The sequence below is a fragment of the Rhipicephalus microplus genome, chromosome 7 (assembly GCF_043290135.1).
Source record: "Rhipicephalus microplus isolate Deutch F79 chromosome 7, USDA_Rmic, whole genome shotgun sequence".
NCBI lineage: Eukaryota > Metazoa > Arthropoda > Arachnida > Ixodida > Ixodidae > Rhipicephalus > Rhipicephalus microplus.
The window spans coordinates 170,498,618-170,521,595 of record NC_134706.1 but is presented as its reverse complement, the minus strand read 5'-3'; the positions used below and the strand labels follow the sequence as shown (position 1 = coordinate 170,521,595).

Below are 22,978 nucleotides of genomic sequence, written 5' to 3'. Positions count from 1 at the left end.
TGGCATTACTGTCTGTTATATCTCATTAATATTATGTTAAAACACGCAAATACGAGCCCTTAGGTATACGCTTCTCTCCCTTATTTCATTGAACGAGGGTCTCGTACTGGCAGACTTGTTGTGTTTAGGTTGTATAAGAGGGACAATTAATCAGCTGCCCGCTCATAAGAAGTTCACGTGCTACGTGACGCCAAACATGCGAATAAGAGTGTTTTCACACTCGTTGTTTGGCTTATAGATGGCGCTGACTGTCACTCCTACTTCTAAATTCCAATATAAACCCCAAAAAGTGGATGGAGGGACGGCCGCTGTGATAGCTCAGTGGTTAGAGCATCGAACGCGTTATTCGAAGGTCGTAGGTTCGATTCCTGCTCACAGCTGGTAATGTTTTCATCCACTTTTTTCTTCTTTCTTCTTATTTACATTCCAATAGTTCTAATAACTTCCCCTGTACATTCCTTGGCATTACTGTCTGTTATATCTCATTATATTATGTTAAAACACGGAAATACGAGCTCTTAGGTATACACTTCTCTCCCTTATTTCATTGAACGAGGGTCTCGTAGTGGCAGACTAGGTGTGTTTAGGTTGTATAAGAGGGACAATTAATCAGCTGCCCGCTCATAATAAGTTCACGTGCTACGTGACGCCAAACTTGCGAATAAGAGTGTTTTCACACTCGTTGTTTGGCTTATAGATGGCGCTGACTGTCACTCCTACTTCTAAATTCCAATATAAACCCCAAAAAGTGGATGGATGGACGGCCGCTGTGATAGCTCAGTGGTTAGAGCATGTAACGCGTTATTCGAAGGTCGTAGGTTCGAATCCTGCTCATAGCTGGTAATTTTTTCCTCCACTTTTCTTTCTTCTTATTTACATTCCATTAATTCTAATAACTTCCCCTGTACATTCCTTGGCATTACTGTCTGTTATATCTCATAATTATTATGTTAAAACACGGAAATACGAGCCCTTAGGTATACACTTCTCTCCCTTAATTCATTGAACGAGAGTATCGTACTGGCAGACTTGGTGTGTTTAGGTTGTATAAGAGAGACAATTATTCAGCTGCCAACTCATAATAAGTTCACGTGCTACGTGACGCCAAACATGCGAATAAGAGTGTATTCACACTCGTTGTTTGGCCTATAGATGGCGCTGACTGTCACTCCTATATCTAAATTCAAATGTAAACCCCGAAAAGTGGAGGGAGGGACGGCCGCTGTGATAGCTCAGTGGTTAGAGCATCGAACGCGTTATTCGAAGGTCGTAAGTTCGATTCCTGCTCACAGCTGGTAATTTTTTCATCCACTTTTCTTTCTTCTTATTTACATTCCATTAGTTGTAATAACTTCCGCTGTACATTCCTTGGCATTACTGTCTGGTATATCTCTATAATAATATGTTAAAACACGGAAATACCAGCCCTTAGGTATACACTTCTCTCCCTTATTTCATTGAACGAGGGTCTCGTACTGGCAGACTTGGTGTGTTTAGGTTGTATAAGAGGGACAATTAATCAGCTGCCAACTCATAATAAGTTCACGTGCAACGTGACGCCAAACATGCAAATAAGAGTGTTTTATCACTCGTTGTTTGGCTTATAGATGGCGCTGACTGTCACTCCTACTTCTAAATTCCAATATAAACCCCAAAAAGTGGATGGAGGGACGGCCGCTGTGATAGCTCAGTGGTTAGAGCATCGAACGCGTTATTCGAAGGTCGTAGGTCCGATTCCTGCTCACAGCTGGTAAATCTTTTATCCACTTTTCTTTCTTCCTTCTTCTTACTTACATTCCATTAGTTCTAATAACTTCCCCTGTACATTTCTTGGCATTACTGTCTGTTATATCTCATTATTATTATGTTAAAACACGGAAATACGAGCCCTTAGCTATACACTTCTCTCCCTTATTTCATTGAACGAGGGTATCGTACTGACAGACTTGGTGTGTTTAGGTTGTATAGGAGGGACAACTATTCAGCTGCCCGCTCATAATAAGTTCACGTGCTACGTGACGCCAAAAATGCGAATAAGAATGTTTTCACACTTGTTGTTTGGCTTATAGATGGCGCTGACTGTCACTCCTACTTCTAAATTCCAATATAAACCCCAAAAAGTGGATGGAGGGACGGCCGCTGTGATAGCTCAGTGGTTAGAGCATCGAACGCGTTATTCGAAGGTCGTAGGTTCGATTCCTGGTCACAGCTGGTAAATCTTTTATCCACTTTTCTTTCTTCTTTCTTCTTATTTACATTCCATTAGTTCTAATAACTTCCCCTGTACATTTCTTGGCATTACTGTCTGTTATATCTCATTCATAATATGTTAAAACACGGAAATATGAGTCCTTAGCTATACACTTCTCTCCCTTATTTCATTGAATGAGGGTCTCGTACTGACAGACTTGGTGTGTTTAGGTTGTATAAGAGGGACAATTAATCAGCTGCCCGCTCATAATAAGTTCACGTGCTACGTGACGCCAAAAATGCGAATAAGAATGTTTTCACACTTGTTGTTTGGCTTATAGATGGCGCTGACTGTCACTCCTACTTCTAAGTTTCAATATAAACCTCAAAAAGTGCATGGAAGGACGGCCGCTGTGATAGCTCAGTGGTTAGAGCATCAAACGCGTTATTCGAAGGTCATAGAATCGATTCCTGCTCACAGCTGGTAATTTTTTCATCCACTTTTCTTTCTTCTTTCTTCTTATTTACATTCCATTAGTTCTAATAACTTCCCCTGTACATTCCTTGGCATTACTGTCTGTTATATCTCATTATATTATGTTAAAACACGGAAATACGAGCTCTTAGGTATACACTTATCTCCCTTATTTCATTGAACGAGGGTCTCGTAGTGGCAGACTAGGTGTGTTTAGGTTGTATAAGAGGGACAATTAATCAGCTGCCCGCTCATAATAAGTTCACGTGCTACGTGACGCCAAACTTGCGAATAAGAGTGTTTTCACACTCGTTGTTTGGCTTATAGATGGCGCTGACTGTCACTCCTACTTCTAAATTCCAATATAAACCCCAAAAAGTGGATGGATGGACGGCCGCTCTGATAGCTCAGTGGTTAGAGCATGTAACGCGTTATTCGAAGGTTGTAGGTTCGAATCCTGCTCATAGCTGGTAATTTTTTCCTCCACTTTTCTTTCTTCTTTCTTCTTATTTACATTCCATTAATTCTAATAACTTCCCCTGTACATTCCTTGGCATTACTGTCTGTTATATCTCATAATTATTATGTTAAAACACGGAAATACGAGCCCTTAGGTATACACTTCTCTCCCTTAATTCATTGAACGAGAGTATCGTACTGGCAGACTTGGTGTGTTTAGGTTGTATAAGAGAGACAATTATTCAGCTGCCAACTCATAATAAGTTCACGTGCTACGTGACGCCAAACATGCGAATAAGAGTGTATTCACACTCGTTGTTTGGCTTATAGATGGCGCTGACTGTCACTCCTATATCTAAATTCAAATGTAAACCCCGAAAAGTGGAGGGAGGGACGGCCGCTGTGATAGCTCAGTGGTTAGAGCATCGAACGCGTTATTCGAAGGTCGTAAGTTCGATTCCTGCTCACAGCTGGTAATTTTTTCATCCACTTTTCTTTCTTCTTATTTACATTCCATTAGTTGTAATAACTTCCGCTGTACATTCCTTGGCATTACTGTCTGGTATATCTCTATAATAATATGTTAAAACACGGAAATACCAGCCCTTAGGTATACACTTCTCTCCCTTATTTCATTGAACGAGGGTCTCGTACTGGCAGACTTGGTGTGTTTAGGTTGTATAAGAGGGACAATTAATCAGCTGCCAACTCATAATAAGTTCACGTGCAACGTGACGCCAAACATGCAAATAAGAGTGTTTTATCACTCGTTGTTTGGCTTATAGATGGCGCTGACTGTCACTCCTACTTCTAAATTCCAATATAAACCCCAAAAAGTGGATGGAGGGACGGCCGCTGTGATAGCTCAGTGGTTAGAGCATCGAACGCGTTATTCGAAGGTCGTAGGTTCGATTCCTGCTCACAGCTGGTAAATCTTTTATCCACTTTTCTTTCTTCCTTCTTCTTATTTACATTCCATTAGTTCTAATAACTTCCCCTGTACATTTCTTGGCATTACTGTCTGTTATATCTCATTATTATTATGTTAAAACACGGAAATACGAGCCCTTAGCTATACACTTCTCTCCCTTATTTCATTGAACGAGGGTATCGTACTGACAGACTTGGTGTGTTTAGGTTGTATAGGAGGGACAACTATTCAGCTGCCCGCTCATAATAAGTTCACGTGCTACGTGACGCCAAAAATGCGAATAAGAATGTTTTCACACTTGTTGTTTGGCTTATAGATGGCGCTGACTGTCACTCCTACTTCTAAATTCCAATATAAACCCCAAAAAGTGGATGGAGGGACGGCCGCTGTGATAGCTCAGTGGTTAGAGCATCGAACGCGTTATTCGAAGGTCGTAGGTTCGATTCCTGGTCACAGCTGGTAAATCTTTTATCCACTTTTCTTTCTTCCTTCTTCTTATTTACATTCCATTAGTTCTAATAACTTCCCCTGTACATTTCTTGGCATTACTGTCTGTTATATCTCATTCATAATATGTTAAAACACGGAAATATGAGTCCTTAGCTATACACTTCTCTCCCTTATTTCATTGAATGAGGGTCTCGTACTGACAGACTTGGTGTGGTTAGGTTGTATAAGAGGGACAATTAATCAGCTGCCCGCTCATAATAAGTTCACGTGCTACGTGACGCCAAAAATGCGAATAAGAATGTTTTCACACTTGTTGTTTGGCTTATAGATGGCGCTGACTGTCACTCCTACTTCTAAGTTTCAATATAAACCTCAAAAAGTGCATGGAAGGACGGCCGCTGTGATAGCTCAGTGGTTAGAGCATCAAACGCGTTATTCGAAGGTCATAGAATCGATTCCTGCTCACAGCTGGTAATTTTTTCATCCACTTTTCTTTCTTCTTTCTTCTTATTTACATTCCATTAGTTCTAATAACTTCCCCTGTACATTCCTTGGCATTACTGTCTGTTATATCTCATTAATATTATGTTAAAACACGGAATTACGAGCCCTTAGGTATACACTTTTCTCCCTTATTTCATTGAACGAGGGTCTCGTACTGGCAGACTTGGTGTGTTTAGGTTGTATAAGAGGGACAATTAATCAGCTGCCCGCTCATAATAAGTTCACGTGCTACGTGACGCCAAACATGCGAATAAGAGTGTTTTCACACTCGTTGTTTGGCTTATAGATGGCGCTGACTGTCACTCCTACTTCTAAACTTCAATATAAACACCAAAAAGTGGATGGAGGGACGTCCGCTGTGATAGCTCAGTGGTTAGAGCATCAAACGCGTTATTCGAAGGTCGTGGGTTCGATTTCTGCTCACAGCTGGTAATTTTTTCATCCACTTTTCTTTCTTCTTTCTTCTTTATTGCATTTCATTAGTTCTAAATACTTCCCCTGTATATTCCTTGGCATTACTGTCTGTTATATCTCATTCATAATATGTTAAAACACGGAAATACGAGCCCTTAGGTATACACATTTCTTCTTTATTTCATTGAACGAGGGTCTCGTAGTGGCAGACTTGGTGTGTTTAGGTTGTATAAGAGGGACAATTAATCAGCTGCCCGCTCATAAAACGTTCACGTGCTACGTGACGCCAAACATGCGAAAAAGAGTGTTTTCACACTCGTTGTTTGGCTTATAGATTGCGCTGACTTTCACTCCTACTTCAAAATTCATATATAAACCCCAAAAAGTGGATGGAGGGACGGCCGCTGTGATAGCTCAGTGGTTAGAGCATCGAACGCGTTATTCGAAGGTCGTAGGTTCAATTCCTGCTCACAGCTGGTAATTTTTTCATCCACTTTTCTTTCTTCTTTCTTCTTATTTACATTCCATTATTTCTAATAACTTCCCCTGTACATTCCTTGGCATTACTGTCTGTTATATCTCATTAATACTATGTTAAAACACGGAAATACGAGCCCTTAGGTATACACTTCTCTCAATTATTTCATTGAACGAGGGTCTCGTACTGGCAGATTTGGTGTGCTTAGGTTGTATAAGAGGGACAATTATTCAGCTGCCCGCTCATAATAGGTTCACGTGCTACGTGACGCCAAAAATGCAATTAAGAGTGTTTTCACACTCGTTGTTTGGCTTATACATGGCGCTGACTGTCACTCCTACTTCTAAATTTCAATATAAACCCCAAAAAGTGCATGGAAGGACGGCCGCTGTGATAGCTCAGTGGTTAGAGCATCAAACGCGTTATTCGAAGGTCATAGAATCGATTCCTGCTCACAGCTGGTAATTTTTTCATCCACTTTTCTTTCTTCTTTCTTCTTATTTACATTCCATTAGTTCTAATAACTTCCCCTGTACATTCCTTGGCATTACTGTCTGTTATATCTCATTAATATTATGTTAAAACACGGAATTACGAGCGCTTAGGTATACACTTTTCTCCCTTATTTCATTGAACGAGGGTCTCGTACTGGCAGACTTGGTGTGTTTAGGTTGTATAAGAGGTACAATTAATCAGCTGCCCGCTCATAATAAGTTCACGTGCTACGTGACGCCAAACATGCGAATAAGAGTGTTTTCACACTCGTTGTTTGGCTTATAGATGGCGCTGACTGTCACTCCTACTTCTAAATTCCAATATAAACCCCAGAAAGTGGATGGAGGGACGGCCGCTGTGATAGCTCATTGGTTAGATCATAGAACTCGTTATTCGAAGGTCGTAGGTTCGATTCCTGCACACAGCTGGTAATTTTTTCATCCACTTTTCTTTCTTCTTTCTTCTTATTTAAATTCCATTAGTTCTAATAACTTCCCCTGTACATTTCTTGGCATTACTGTCTGTTATATCTCATTAATAATATGTTAAAACACGGAAATACGAGCCATTGCTATACACTTCTCTCCCTTATTTCATTGAACGAGGGTCTCGTACTGACAGACTTGGTGTGTTTAGGTTGTATAAGAGGGACAATTATTCAGCTGCCCGCTCATAATAAGTTCACGTGCTACGTGACGCCAAAAATGCGAATAAGAATGTTTTCACACTTGTTGTTTGGCTTATAGATGGCGCTGACTGTCACTCCTGCTTCTATATTCCAATAAAAACCCCAAAAAGTGGATGGAGGGACGGCCGCTGTGATAGCTCAGTGGTTAGAGCATCGAACGCGTTATTCGAAGGTCGTAGGTTCGATTCCTGCTCACAGCTGGTAAATCTTTTATCCACTTTTCTTTCTTCCTTCTTCTTATTTACATTCCATTAGTTCTAATAACTTCCCCTGTAGATTTCTTGGCATTACTGTCTGTTATATCTCATTAATATTATGTTAAAACACGGAAATACGAGCCCTTAGCTATACACTTCTCTCCCTTATTTCATTGAACGAGGGTCTCGTACTGACAGACTTGGTGTGTTTAGGTTGTATAAGAGGGACAATTATTCAGCTGCCCGCTCATAATAAGTTCACGTGCTACGTGACGCCAAAAATGCGAATAAGAATGTTTTCACACTTGTTGTTTGGCTTATAGATGGCGCTGACTGTCACTCCTACTTCTAAACTTCAATATAAACTCCAAAAAGTGGATGGAGGGACGGCCGCTGTGATAGCTCAGTGGTTAGAGCATCAAACGCGTTATTCGAAGGTCGTAGGTTCGATTTCTGCTCACAGCTGGTAATTTTTTCATCCACTTTTCTTTCTTCTTTCTTCTTTATTACATTTCATTAGTTCTAAATACTTCCCCTGTATATTCCTTGGCATTACTGTCTGTTATATCTCATTCATAATATGTTAAAACACGGAAATACGAGCCCTTAGGTATACACTTTTCTCCCTTATTTCATTGAACGAGGGTCTCGTACTGGCAGACTTGGTGTGTTTAGGTTGTATAAGAGGGACAATTAATCAGCTGCCCGCTCATAATAAGTTCACGTGCTACGTGACGCCAAACATGCGAATAAGAGTGTTTTCACACTCGTTGTTTGGCTTATAGATGGCGCTGACTGTCACTCCTACTTCTAAATTCCAATATAAACCCCAAAAAGTGGATGGAGGGACGGCCGCTGTGATAGCTCATTGGTTAGAGCATTGAACTCGTTATTCGAAGGTCGTAGGTTCGATTCCTGCTCACAGCTGGTAATTTTTTCATCCACTTTTCTTTCTTCTTTCTTCTTATTTACATTCCATTAGTTCTAATAACTTCCCCTGTACATTCCTTGGCATTACTGTCTGTTATATCTCATTATTATTATGTTAAAACACGCAAATACGAGCCCTTAGGTATACGCTTCTCTCCCTTATTTCATTGAACGAGGGTCTCGTACTGGCAGACTTGGTGTGTTTAGGTTGTATAAGAGGGGCAATTAATCAGCTGCCCGCTCATAATAAGTTCACGTGCTACGTGACGCCAAACATGCAAATAAGAGTGTTTCATCACTCGTTGTTTGGCTTATAGATGGCGCTGACTGTCACTCCTACTTCTAAATTCCAATATAAACCCCAAAAAGTGGATGGAGAGATGGCCGCTGTGATAGCTCAGTGGTTAGAATATAGAACGCGTCATTCGAAGGTCGTAGGTTCGAATCCTGCTCATAGCTGGTAATTTTTTCCTCCACTTTTTTTTCTTCTTTCTTCTTATTTACATTCAATTAATTCTAATAACTTCCCCTGTACATTCCTTGGCATTACTGTCTGTTATATCTCATAATTATTATGTTAAAACACGGAAATACGAGCCCTTAGGTATACACTTCTCTCCCTTATTTCATTGAACGAGAGTATCGTACTGGCAGACTTGGTGTGTTTAGGTTGTATAAGAGGGACAATTAATCAGCTGCCCGCTCATAATAGGTTCACGTGCTACGTGACGCCAAACATGCGAATAAGAGTGTTCTCACACTCGTTGTTTGGCTTATGGATGGCGCTGACTGTCACTCCTACTTCTAAATTCCAATATAAACCCCAAAAAGTGGATGGAGGGACGGCCGCTGTGATAGCTCAGTGGTTAGAGCATCGAACGCGTTATTCGAAGGTCGTAGGTTCGATTCCTGCTCACAGCTGGTAATTTTTTCATCCACTTTTCTTTCTTCTTTCTTCTTATTTACATTCCATTAGTTCTAATAATTTCCCCTGTACATTCCTTGGCATTACTGTCTGTTATATCTCATTATTATTATGTTGAAACACGCAAATACGAGCCCTTAGGTATACGCTTCTCTCCCTTATTTCATTGAACGAGGGTCTCGTACTGGCAGACTTGGTGTGTTTAGGTCGTATAAGAGGGACAATTAATCAGCTGCCCGCTCATAAGTTCACGTGCTACGTGACGCCAAACATGCGAATAAGTGTGTTTTCACACTCGTTGTTTGGCTTATAGATGGCGCTGACTGTCATTCCTATATCTAAATTCAAATATAAACCCCAAAAAGTGGATGGAGGGACGGCCGCTGTGATAGCTCAGTGGTTAGAGCATCGAACGCGTTATTCGAGGGTCGTAAGTTCGATTCCTGCTCACAGCTGGTAATTTTTTCATCCACTTTTCTTTCTTCTTTCTTCTTATTTACATTCCATTAGTTCTAATAATTTCCCCTGTACATTCCTTGGCATTACTGTCTGTTATATCTCATTAATATTATGTTAAAACACGGAAATACGAGCTCTTAGGTATACTCATTTCTCCCTTATTTCAATGAACGAGGGTCTCGTACTGGCAGACTTGGTGTGTTTAGGTTGTATAAGAGGGACAATTAATCAGTTGCCTGCTCATAAAACGTTCACGTGCTACGTGACGCCAAACATGCGAATAAGAGTGTTTTCACACTCGTTGTTTGGCTTATAGATGGCGCTGACTGTCACTCCTACTTCAAAATTCCAATATAAACCCCAAAAAGTGGATGGAGGGACGGCCGCTGTGATAGCTCAGTGGTTAGAGCATCGAACGCGTTATTCGAAGGTCGTAGGTTCAATTCCTCACAGCTGGTAATTTTTTCATCCACTTTTCTTTCTTCTTCTTATTTACATTCCATTAGTTCTAATAACTTCCCCTGTACATTCCTTGGCATTACTGTCTGTTATATCTCATTAATATTATGTTAAAACACGGAAATACGAGCCCTTAGGTATACACTTTTCTCCCTTATTTCATTGAACGAGGGTCTCGTAGTGGCAGACTTGGTGTGTTTAGGTCGTATAAGAGGGACAATTAATCAGCTGCCCGCTCATAAGTTCACGTGCTACGTGACGCCAAACATGCGAATAAGTGTGTTTTCACACTCGTTGTTTGGCTTATAGATGGCGCTGACTGTCATTCCTATATCTAAATTCCAATATAAACCCCAAAAAGTGGATGGAGGGACGGCCGCTGTGATAGCTCAGTGGTTAGAGCATCTAACGCGTTATTCGAAGGTCGTAGGTTTGATTCCTGCTCACAGCTGGTAATTTTTTCATCCACTTTTCTTTCTTCTTTCTTCTTATTTACATTCCATTAGTTCTATTAATTTCCCCTGTACATTCCTTGGCATTACTGTCTGTTATATCTCATTATTATTATGTTGAAACATGGAAATACTAGCCCTTATGTATACACTTCTCTCCCTTATTTCATTGAACGAGGGTCTCGTACTGGCAGACTTGGTGTGTGTTCAGGTTGTATAGGAGGGACAATTAATCAGCTGCCCGCTCATAGGTTCACGTGCTACGTGACGCCAAACATGCGAATAAGAGTGTATTCACACTTGTTGTTTGGCTTATAGATGGCGCTGACTGTCAATCCTATATCTAAATTCAAATATAAACCCCGAAAAGTGGATGGAGGGATGGCCGCTGTGATAGCTCAGTGGTTAGAGCGTCGAACGCGTTATTCGAAGGTCGTAAGTTCGATTCCTGCTCACAGCTGGTAATTTTTTCATCCACTTTTCTTTCTTCTTTCTTCTTATTTACATTCCATTTGTTCTATTAACTTCCCCTGTACATTCCTTGGCATTACTGTCTGGTATATCTCATTAATATTATGGTAAAACGCGGAAATACGAGCCCTTAGGTATACACTTCTCTCCCTTATTTCATTGAACGAGGGTCTCGTAGTGGCAGACTTGGTGTGTTTAGGTTGTATAAGAGGGACAATTATTCAGCTGCCCGCTCATAATAGGTTCACGTGCTACGTGACGCCAAACATGCGAATAAGAGTGTTTTCACACACGTCGTTTGGCTTATAGATGGCGCTGACTGTCACTCCTACTTCTAAATTCCAATATAAACCCCATAAAGTGGATGGAGGCACGGCCGCTGTGATAGCTCAGTGGTTAGAGCATGGAACGCGTTATTCGAAGGTCGTAGGTTTGATTCCTGCTCACAGCTGGTAATTTTTTCATCCACTTTTCTTTCTTCTTTCTTCTAATTTACATTCCATTAGTTCTAATAATTTCCCCTGTACATTCCTTGGCATTACTGTCTGTTATATCTCATAATTATTATGTTAAAACACGCAAATACGAGCCCTTAGGTATACACTTCTCTCCCTTATTTCATTGAACGAGGGTCTCGTACTGGCAGACTTGGTGTGTTTAGGTTGTATAAGAGGGACAATTATACAGCTGCCCGCTCATAAGAAGTTCACGTGCTACGTGACGCCGAACATGCAAATAAGAGTGTTTTCACACTCGTTGTTTGGCTTATAGATGGCGCTGACTGTCACTCCTACTTCTAAATTTCAATATAAACCCCAAAAAGTGGATGGAGGGACGGCCGCTGTGATAGCTCAGTGGTTAGAGCATCGAACTCGTTATTCGAAGGTCGTAGGTTTGATTCCTGCTCACAGCTGGTAATTTTTTCATCCACTTTTCCTTCTTCTTTCTTCTTATTTACATTCCATTAGTTCTAATAATTTCCCCTGTACATTCCTTGGCATTACTGTCTGTTATATCTCATTATTATTATGTTGAAACGCGCAAATACGAGCCCTTAGGTATACGCTTCTCTCCCTTATTTCATTGAACGAGGGTCTCGTATTGGCAGACTTGGTGTGTTTAGGTCGTATAAGAGGGACAATTAATCAGCTGCCCGCTCATAAGTTCACGTGCTACGTGACGCCAAACATGCGAATAAGTGTGTTTTCACACTCGTTGTTTGGCTTATAGATGGCGCTGACTGTCATTCCTATATCTAAATTCAAATATAAACCCCCAAAAGTGGATGGAGGGACGGCCACTGTGATAGCTCAGTGGTTAGAGCATCGAACGCGTTATTCGAAGGTCGTAGGTTCGATTCCTGCTCACAGCTGGTAAATCTTTTATCCACTTTTCTTTCTTCTTCTTATTTACATACCATTAGTTCTAATAATCTTTGGGCTTCTAATCACAATCTTTGGGCTTCTTTTACGAAACTTATACATGAATGTATTGAACAATTTGTGCCATTGATACGCAAGAAAAACAAACGTGTGAATGCCTGGATAAGCCGCTCTACTATACATTTGCAGAGAAAATTAAAGAGGTTAAAGAAAAAACGTCGATCCGTAGGCGACTGCGTAAACCTGGAATCCAAAATTTCAGATTTGTCTCACAAAGGTAAAACACAAGTTGCAGCTGACAAAGACAAATATTTTTCAGTTTCTTTACCTAGTTTCATTACTAGTTCGCCGCAGAAGTTTTGGCAAGCAATTTCCCCATCTTATACTGATGTGGATGCTTTTACCATTAATGGTGTCCAAATTACTGATGCCGCAAAAATTGCAAATGCATTCAATAGGCAGTTTCAGTCCTGCTTTACTAATGATGATGGCAAACTGCCCAATTTTGTGTCACCATTACCGCCGATGCCTGACATTACCGTAAGTGAAAAGGGAATTTTCAACATGCTTTTGAAACTTGATGTAAAAAAATCTGGTGGTGCTGACGAAATACCCAATGCCTTTCTCAAAAGGTACGCTGAATGGGTCGCCAAATATCTTTGCATTCTTTTTACAAAATCGTTGAAAGAAGGACAGCTGCCAATCGATTGGAGGACAGCCAAAGTGAAACCACTTCATAAAAAGGGTAAGAAAGATGAAGTTAGTAATTATAGGCCAATATCACTATTGTCAACAGTTTGTAAGTTGCTCGAGCATATAGTTCATAATCATATTTCGGAATTTCTAACTGCTCATAATGCCCTATCCGAGTCTCAACATGGATTCAGAAGAGGCTACTCTACTTGTACCCAATTAGTTCAGACCGTTTACGATTTTGCATTGACAATTATTAATGGTGAGCAGACTGACGCAATTTTTATGGATTTTTCAAAGGCGTTTGATAAGGTTTCTCACAAAAAATTAATTTTCAAACTAGACAACATACTCAAAAACAAGCAGTTAACTAAATGGATTTTATCTTACCTTCATAGCCGTCAGCAATATGTTGTATTTAAAGATAAATGCTCTGAGAGGGTTTCTGTGGAATCTGGCGTCCCCCAGGGTTCGGTACTTGGTCCGCTTCTTTTTCTTTTATATATCAATGACATTGTGAATGACATACCCGTTAACATAAAACTCTATGCAGACGACTGCGTTATTTACTCCGAGGTAAAAAATTCTAATGACCAAATAAAGTTAAATGCCGCATTTCAAAAAGTTAAATCTTGGTGCGACAGTTGGCAGATGCCCATAAACTTTGAAAAAACCGTATTTATGCGCATTTCACACAAAAAAGAGCCCCTCTTGTTCCAATATTGCTGTAACAATATATACCTTGCTGAGGTGCAGTATTACAAGTATCTAGGGGTTTACATTACAAACAACTTGAAGTGGAATAAGCATATCGATTATGTTGCAGCTTGTGCTAACACAAGACTTTCATTTCTTAGGAGAGTTCTCAAGCACTCCACTCCCACTGTGCGCTTGCTGGCGTACAAATCAACAGTTCTACCCATTCTAGATTATGCAGTCGTTATATGGGATCCTTTTACGTTGACTAATAAAAAGAAGATTGAAAAAATACAAAGAAAGGCAGCCCGTTTTATATACAACAGTTATGGTCGCACATCTGTTAGTGCACTGCTAGCGAGAGCTAATCTTCCACCAATAACTGAAAGAAACCGAATTTCTCGTCTCAAATTTTTATATCAACTAATTAAGAAGCACTATAAGATAGACACTAGCAAATTATTGTCTTTCTCCTCTGGGTATCCGACAAGGCATCGCCATAACCTCTCCATTACGCCCTTTCAAACACGCAATAACTGCTTCACGTATTCATTTTTTCCGAGAACAGTCGGGGAATGGAACAACCTAACTAATGACGTTGTTTTACAGCCATCACTTGAAAAGTTTGGCTTGTGTTTAACTGCATAATATATATGTGTGCATATGTGTGTATGTATATGTATGTATATATGTGTATATATTTGAAGTTGTGTAGAATTATCACCCGTGTTTTTTTTTCCAATCCTTGCGTATGTGACTCTGTTTCTGGAATATTTATTATCCTGTACATTTTGAATTGTATTTTGTCGCCATGGTTGATCATGTATTCGTGAATTTTGTATATCAGTTTTTCCTTCTTTTTTTTGTAATTCCGAGAACTGTACTTTGCTTCCGTATTTTGTTCTTGTTCAACTAGGAATATTTTATGATTGTACTTCCCACCCTGCTATAATCCCTCATGTGGGATTGCAGTATCTACAAATAAATAAATAAATAAATAAATAACTTCCCCTGTACATTCCTTGGAATTACTGTCTGGTATATCTCATTAATATTATGTTAAAACACGGAAATACGAGCCCTTAGGTATACACTTCTCTCCCTTATTTCATTGAACGAGGGTCTCGTACTGGCAGACTTGGTGTGTTTAGTTGTATAAGAGGGAATCTATACAGCTGCCCGCTCATAATAAGTTCACGTGCTACGTGACGCCAAACATGCGAATAAGAGTGTTTTCACACTCGTTGTTTGGCTTATAGATGGCGCTGACTGTCACTCCTACTTCTAAATTCCAATATAAACCCCAAAAAGTGGATGGAGGGACGGCCGCTGTGATAGCTCAGTGGTTAGAGCATGTAACGCGTTATTCGAAGATCGTAGGTTCGATTCCTGTTCACTGCTGCTAATTTTTTCATCCACTTTTCTTTCTTCTTTCTTCTTATTTACATTCCATTAGTTCTAATAACTTCCCCTGTACATTCCTTGGCATTACTGTCTGTTATATCTCATTAATATTATGTTAAAACACGGAAATTCGAGCCCTTAGGTATACACTTTTCTCCCTTATTTCATTGAACGAGGGTCTCGTACTTGCAGACTTGGTGTGTTTAGGTTGTATAAGAGGGACAATTATACAGCTGCCCGCTCATAATAGGTTCACGTGCTACGTGACGCCAAACATGCGAATAAGAGTGTTTTCACACTCGTTGTTTGGCTTATAGATGACGCTGACTGTCACTCCTACTTCTAAATTCCAATATAAACCCCAAAAAGTGGATGGAGGGACGGCCGCTGTGATAGCTCAGTGGTTAGAGCATCGAACGCGTTATTCGAAGGTCGTAGTTTCGATTCCTGCTCACAGCTGGTAAATCTTTTATCCACTTTTCTTTCTTCTTTCTTCTTATTTACATTCCATTAGTTCTAATAACTTCTCCTGTACATTCCTTGGCATTACTGTCTGTTATATCTCATTAATAACATGTTAAAACACGGAAATACGAGCCCTTAGGTATACACTTCTCTCCCTTATTTCATTGAACGAGGGTCTCGTACTGGCAGACTTGGTGTGTTTATGTTGTATAAGAGGGACAATTATTCAGCTGCCCGTTCATAATAAGTTCACGTGCTACGTGACGCCAAACATGCGAATAAGAGTGTTTTCACACTCGTTGTTTGGCTTATAGATGGCGCTGACTGTCACTCCTACTTCTAAATTCCAATATAAACCCCAAAAAGTGGATGGAGGGACGGCCGCTGTGATAGCTCAGTAGTTAGAGCATCGAACGCGTTATTCGAAGGTCGTAGGTTCGATTCCTGCTCACAGCTGGTAATTTTTTCATCCACTTTTCTTTCTTCTTTCCTCTTATTTACATTCCATTAGTTCTAATAACTTCCCCTGTACATTCCTTGGCATTACTGTCTGTTATATCTCACTATATTATGTTAAAACACGGAAATACGAGCCCTTAGGTATACACTTCTCTCCCTTATTTCATTGAACGAGGGTCTCGTAGTGGCAGACTAGGTGTGTTTAGGTTGTAAAGAGGGACAATTAATCAGCTGCCCGCTCATAATAAGTTCACGTGCTACGTGACGCCAAACATGCGAATAAGAGTGTTTTCACACTCGTTGTTTGGCTTATAGATGGCGCTGACTGTCACTCCTACTTCTAAATTCCAATAAAAACCCCAAAAAGTGGATGGAGGGACGGCCGCTGTGATAGCTCAGTGGTTAGAGCATCGAACGCGTTATTCGAAGGCCGTAGGTTCGATTCCTGCTCACAGCTGGTAATTTTTTCATCCACTTTTCTTTCTTCTTTCTTCTTATTTACATTCCATTAGTTCTAATAACTTCCCCTGTACATTCCTTGGCATTACTGTCTGTTATATCTCACTATATTATGTTAAAACACGGAAATACGAGCCCTTAGGTATACACTTCTCTCCCTTATTTCATTGAACGAGGGTCTCGTAGTGGCAGACTAGGTGTGTTTAGGTTGTAAAGAGGGACAATTAATCAGCTGCCCGCTCATAATAAGTTCACGTGCTACGTGACGCCAAACTTGCGAATAAGAGTGTTTTCACACTCGTTGTTTGGCTTATAGATGGCGCTGACTGTCACTCCTACTTCTAAATTCCAATATAAACCCCAAAAAGTGGATGGAGGCACGGCCGCTGTGATAGCTAAGTGGTTAGAGCATCGAACGCGTTATTCGAAGGTCGTAGGTTCGATTCCTGCTCACAGCTGGTAATTTTTTCATCCACTTTTCTTTCTTCTTTCTTCTTATTTACATTCCATTAGTTCTAATAACTTCCCCTGTACATTCCTTGGCATTACTGTCTGTTATATCTCATTAATACAATGTTAAAACATGGAAATACGAGCCCATAGGTATACACTTCTCTCCCTTATTTCATTGAACGAGGGTCTCGTACGGGCAGACTTGGTGTGTTTAGGTTGTATAAGAGCGACAATTATTCAGCTGCCAACTCATAATAAGTTCACGTGCTACGTGACGCCAAACATGCAAATAAGAGTGTTTTATCACTCGTTGTTTGGCTTATAGATGGCGCTGACTGTCACTCCTACTTCTAAATTCCAATATAAACCCCAAAAAGTGGATGGAGGGACGGCCGCTGTGATAGCTCAGTGGTTAGAGCATCGAACGCGTTATTCGAAGGTCGTAGGTTCGATTCCTGCTCACAGCTGGTAAATCTTTTATCCACTTTTCTTTCTTCTTTCTTCTTATTTACATTCCATTAGTTCTAATAACTTCTCCTGTACATTCCTTGGCATTACTGTCTGTTATATCTCATTAATAACATGTTAAAACACGGAAATTCGAGCCCTTAGGTATACACATTTCTCCCTTATTTCATTGAACGAGGGTCTCGTACTGGCAGACTTGGTGTGTTTAGGTTGTATGAAAGGGACAATTAATCAGCTGCCTGCTCATAAAACGTTCACGTGCTACGTGACGCCAAACATGCAAATAAGAGTGTTTTCACACTCGTTGTTTGGCTTATAGATGGCGCTGACTGTCACTCCTACTTCAAAATTCCAATATAAACCCCAAAAAGTGGATGGAGGGACGCCCGCTGTGATAGCTCAGTGGTTAGAGCATCGAACGCGTTATTCGAAGGTCGTAGGTTCAATTCCTGCTCACAGCTGGTAATTTTTTCATCCACTTTTCTTTCTTCTTTCTTCTTATTTACATTCCATTAGTTCTAATAACTTCCCCTGTACATTCCTTGGCATTACTGTCTGTTATATCTCATTAATATTATGTTAAAACACGGAAATACGAGCCCTTAGGTATACACTTTTCTCCCTTATTTCATTGAAAGAGGGTCTCGTACTGGCAGACTTGGTGTGTTTAGGTTGTATAAGAGGGACAATTAATCAGCTGCCCGCTCATAATAAGTTCACGTGCTACGTGACGCCAAACATGCGAATAAGAGTGTTTTCACACTCGTTTTTTGGCTTATATATGGCGCTGACTGTCACTCCTACTTCTAAATTCCAATATAAACCCCATAAAGTTGATGGAGGGACGGCCGCTGCGATAGCTCAGTGGTTAGAGCATCCAACTCGTTATTCAAAGGTAGTAGGTTCGATTCTTGCTCACTGCTGGTAATTTTTTCATCCACTTTTCTTTCTTCTTTCTTCCTATTTACATTCCATTAGTTCTAATAATTTCCCCTGTACATTCCTTGGCATTACTGTCTGTTATATCTCATAATTATTATGTTAAAACACGCAAATACGAGCCCTTAGGTATACACTTCTCTCCCTTATTTCATTGAACGAGGGTCTCGTACTAGCAGACTTGGTGTGTTTAGGTTGTATAAGAGGGACAATTATACAGCTGCCCGCTCATAAGAAGTTCACGTGCTACGTGACGCCGAACATGCAAATAAGAGTGTTTTCACACTCGTTGTTTGACTTATAGATGGCGCTGACTGTCAGTCCTACTTCTAAATTTCAATATAAACCCCGAAAAGTGGATGGAGGGACGGCCGCTGTGATAGCTCAGTGGTTAGAGCATCGAACTCGTTATTCGAAGGTCGTAGGTTTGATTCCTGCTCACAGCTGGTAATTTTTTCATCCACTTTTCTTTCTTCTTTCTTCTTATTTACATTCCATTAGTTCTAATAATTTCCCCTGTACATTCCTTGGCATTACTGTCTGTTATATCTCATTATTATTATGTTGAAACACGCAAATACGAGTCCTTAGGTATACGCTTCTCTCCCTTATTTCATTGAACGAGGGTCTCGTATTGGCAGACTTGGTGTGTTTAGGTCGTATAAGAGGGACAATTAATCAGCTGCCCGCTCATAAGTTCACGTGCTACGTGACGCCAAACATGCGAATAAGTGTGTTTTCTTTCACACTCGTTGTTTTGGCTTATAGATGGCGCTGACTGTCATTCCTATATCTAAATTCAAATATAAACCCCAAAAAGTGGATGGAGGGACGGCCGCTGTGATAGCTCAGTGGTTAGAGCATCGAACGCGTTATTCGAAGGTCGTAAGTTCGATTCCTGCTCACAGCTGGTAATTTTTTCATCCACTTTTCTTTCTTCTTTCTTCTTATTTACATTCCATTAGTTCTAATAATTTCCCCTGTACATTCCTTGGCATTACTGTCTGTTATATCTCATTAATATTATGTTAAAACACGGAAATACGAGCCCTTAGGTATACTCATTTCTCCTTATTTCAATGAACGAGGGTCTCGTACTGGCAGACTTGGTGTGTTTAGGTTGTATAAGAGGGACAATTAATCAGTTGCCTGCTCATAAAACGTTCACGTGCTACGTGACGCCAAACATGCGAATAAGAGTGTTTTCACACTCATTGTTTGGCTTATAGATGGCGCTGACTGTCACTCCTACTTCAAAATTCTAATATAAACCCCAAAAAGTGGATGGAGGGACGGCCGCTGTGATAGCTCAGTGGTTAGAGCATCGAACGCGTTATTCGAAGGTCGTAGGTTCAATTCCTGCTCACAGCTGGTAATTTTTTCATCCACTTTTCTTTCTTCTTTCTTCTTATTTACATTCCATTAGTTCTAATAACTCCCCTGTACATTCCTTGGCATTACTGTCTGTTATATCTCATTAATATTATGTTAAAACACGGAATACGAGCCCTTAGGTATACACTTTTCTCCCTTATTCATTGAACGAGGGTCTCGTACTGCAGACTTGGTGTGTTTAGGTTGTATAAGAGGGACAATTAATCAGCTGCCCGCTCATAATAAGTTCACCGTGCTACGTGACGCCAAACATGCGAATAAGAGTGTTTTCACACTCGTTTTTTGGCTTATATATGGCGCTGACTGTCACTCCTACTTCTAAATTCCAATATAAACCCCATAAAGTTGATGGAGGGACGGCCGCTGCGATAGCTCAGTGGTAGAGCATCCAACTCGTTATTCAAAGGTAGTAGGTTCGATTCCTGCTCACAGCTGGTAATTTTTTCATCCACTTTTCTTTCTTCTTTCTTCTTATTTACACTCCATTAGTTCTAATAATTTCCCCTGTACATTCCTTGGCATTACTGTCTGTTATATCTCATAATATTATGTTAAAACACGCAAATACGAGCCCTTAGGTATACACTTCTCTCCCTTATTTCATTGAACGAGGGTCTCGTACTGGCAGACTTGGTGTGTTTAGGTTGTATAAGAGGGACAATTATTCAGCTGCCCGCTCATAATAGGTTCACGTGCTACGTGACGCCAAACATGCGAATAAGAGTGTTTTCACACACGTCGTTTGGCTTATAGATGGCGCTGACTGTCACTCCTACTTCCTAAATTCCAATATAAACCCCATAAAGTGGATGGAGGCACGGCCGCTGTGATAGCTCAGTGGTTAGAGCATGGAACGCGTTATTCGAAGGTCGTAGGTTTGATTCCTGCTCACAGCTGGTAATTTTTTCATCCACTTTTCTTTTCTTCTTTCTTCTAATTTACATTCCATTAGTTCTAATAACTTCCCCTGTACATTCGTTGGCATTACTGTCTGTTATATCTCATTAATATCTATGTTAAAACACGGAAATACGAGCCCTTAGGTATACACATTTCTCCCTTATTTCAATGAACGAGGGTCTCGTACTGGCAGACTTGGTGTGTTTAGGTTGTATAAGAGGGACAATTAATCAGCTGCCCGCTCATAATAAGTTCACGTGCTACGTGACGCCAAACATGCGAATAAGAGTGTTTTCACACTCGTTGTTTGGCTTATATATGGCGCTGACTGTCACTCTACTTCTAAATTCCAATATAAACCCCATAAAGTGGATGGAGGGACGGCGCTGCGATAGCTCAGTGGTTAGAGCATCCAACTCGTTATTCAAAGGTAGTAGGTTCGATTCCTGCTCACTGCTGGTAATTTTTTCATCCACTTTTCTTTCTTCTTTCTTATTATTTACATTCCATTAGTTCTAATAATTTCCCCTGTACATTCCTTGGCATTACAGTCTGTTATATCTCATAATTATTATGTTAAAACACGCAAATACGAGCCCTTAGGTATACACTTCTCTCCCTCATTTCATTGAACGAGGGTCTCGTACTGGCAGACTTGGTGTGTTTAGGTTGTATAAGAGGGACAATTATACAGCTGCCCGCTCATAAGAAGTTCACGTGCTACGTGACGCCGAACATGCAAATAAGAGTGTTTTCACACTCGTTGTTTGGCTTATAGATGGCGCTGACTGTCACTCCTACTTCTAAATTTCAATATAAACCCCAAAAAGTGGATGGAGGGACGGCCGCTGTGATAGCTCAGTGGTTAGAGCATCGAACTCGTTATTCGAAGGTCGTAGGTTTGATTCCTGCTCACAGCTGGTAATTTTTTCATCCACTTTTCTTTCTTCTTTCTTCTTATTTACATTCCGATAGTTCTAATAATTTCCCCTGTACATTCCTTGGCATTACTGTCTGTTATATCTCATTATTATTATGTTGAAACACGCAAATACGAGCCCTTAGGTATACGCTTCTCTCCCTTATTTCATTGAACGAGGGTCTCGTACTGGCAGACTTGGTGTGTTTAGGTCGTATAAGAGGGACAATTAATCAGCTGCCCGCTCATAAGTTCACGTGCTACGTGACGCCAAACATGCGAATAAGTGTGTTTTCACACTCGTTGTTTGGCTTATAGATGGCGCTGACTGTCATTCCTATATCTAAATTCAAATATAAACCCCAAAAAGTGGATGGAGGGACGGCCGCTGTGATAGCTCAGTGGTTAGAGCATCGAACGCGTTATTCGAAGGTCGTAAGTTCGATTCCTGCTCACAGCTGGTAATTTTTTCATCCACTTTTCTTTCTTCTTTCTTCTTATTTACATTCCATTAGTTCTAATAATTTCCCCTGTACATTCCTTGGCATTACTGTCTGTTATATCTCATTAATATTATGTTAAAACACGGAAATACGAGCCCTTAGGTATACTCATTTCTCCCTTATTTCAATGAACGAGGGTCTCGTACTGGCAGACTTGGTGTGTTTAGGTTGTATAAGAGGGACAATTAATCAGTTGCCTGCTTATAAAACGTTCACGTGCTACGTGACGCCAAACATGCGAATAAGAGTGTTTTCACACTCGTTGTTTGGCTTATAGATGGCGCTGACTGTCACTCCTACTTCAAAATTCCAATATAAACCCCAAAAAGTGGATGGAGGGACGGCCGCTGTGATAGCTCAGTGGTTAGAGCATCGAACGCGTTATTCGAAGGTCGTAGGTTCAATTCCTCACAGCTGGTAATTTTTTCATCCACTTTTCTTTCTTCTTCTTATTTACATTCCATTAGTTCTAATAACTTCCCCTGTACATTCCTTGGCATTACTGTCTGTTATATCTCATTAATATTATGTTAAAACACGGAAACACGAGCCCTTAGGTATACACTTTTCTCCCTTATTTCATTGAACGAGGGTCTCGTAGTGGCAGACTTGGTGTGTTTAGGTTGTATAAGAGGGACAATTAATCAGCTGCCCGCTCATAATAAGTTCACGTGCTACGTGACGCCAAACATGCGAATAAGAGTGTTTTCACACTCGTTGTTTGGCTTATATATGGCGCTGACTGTCACTCCTACTTCTAAATTCCAATATAAACCCCATAAAGTGGATGGAGGGACGGCCGCTGCGATAGCTCAGTGGTTAGAGCATCCAACTCGTTATTCAAAGGTAGTAGGTTCGATTCCTGC

General features: G+C 40.4%; 3 non-coding genes across 3 annotated transcripts; all 3 read left to right on the top strand.

Annotated features, from left to right (window-relative positions):
* The first annotated feature begins 11,817 nt into the window (after positions 1–11,817).
* TRNAT-CGU (transfer RNA threonine (anticodon CGU)) lies at positions 11,818–11,890 on the top strand. Its single transcript has one exon. It is a non-coding gene; the product is annotated as a tRNA-Thr (tRNA).
* A 6,878-nt stretch (positions 11,891–18,768) lies between these two features.
* On the top strand, positions 18,769–18,841 carry TRNAT-CGU (transfer RNA threonine (anticodon CGU)). The gene has a single exon. It is a non-coding gene; the product is annotated as a tRNA-Thr (tRNA).
* Positions 18,842–21,537: 2,696 nt separating this feature from the next.
* TRNAT-CGU (transfer RNA threonine (anticodon CGU)) lies at positions 21,538–21,610 on the top strand. Its single transcript has one exon. It is a non-coding gene; the product is annotated as a tRNA-Thr (tRNA).
* Positions 21,611–22,978: the final 1,368 nt, after the last annotated feature.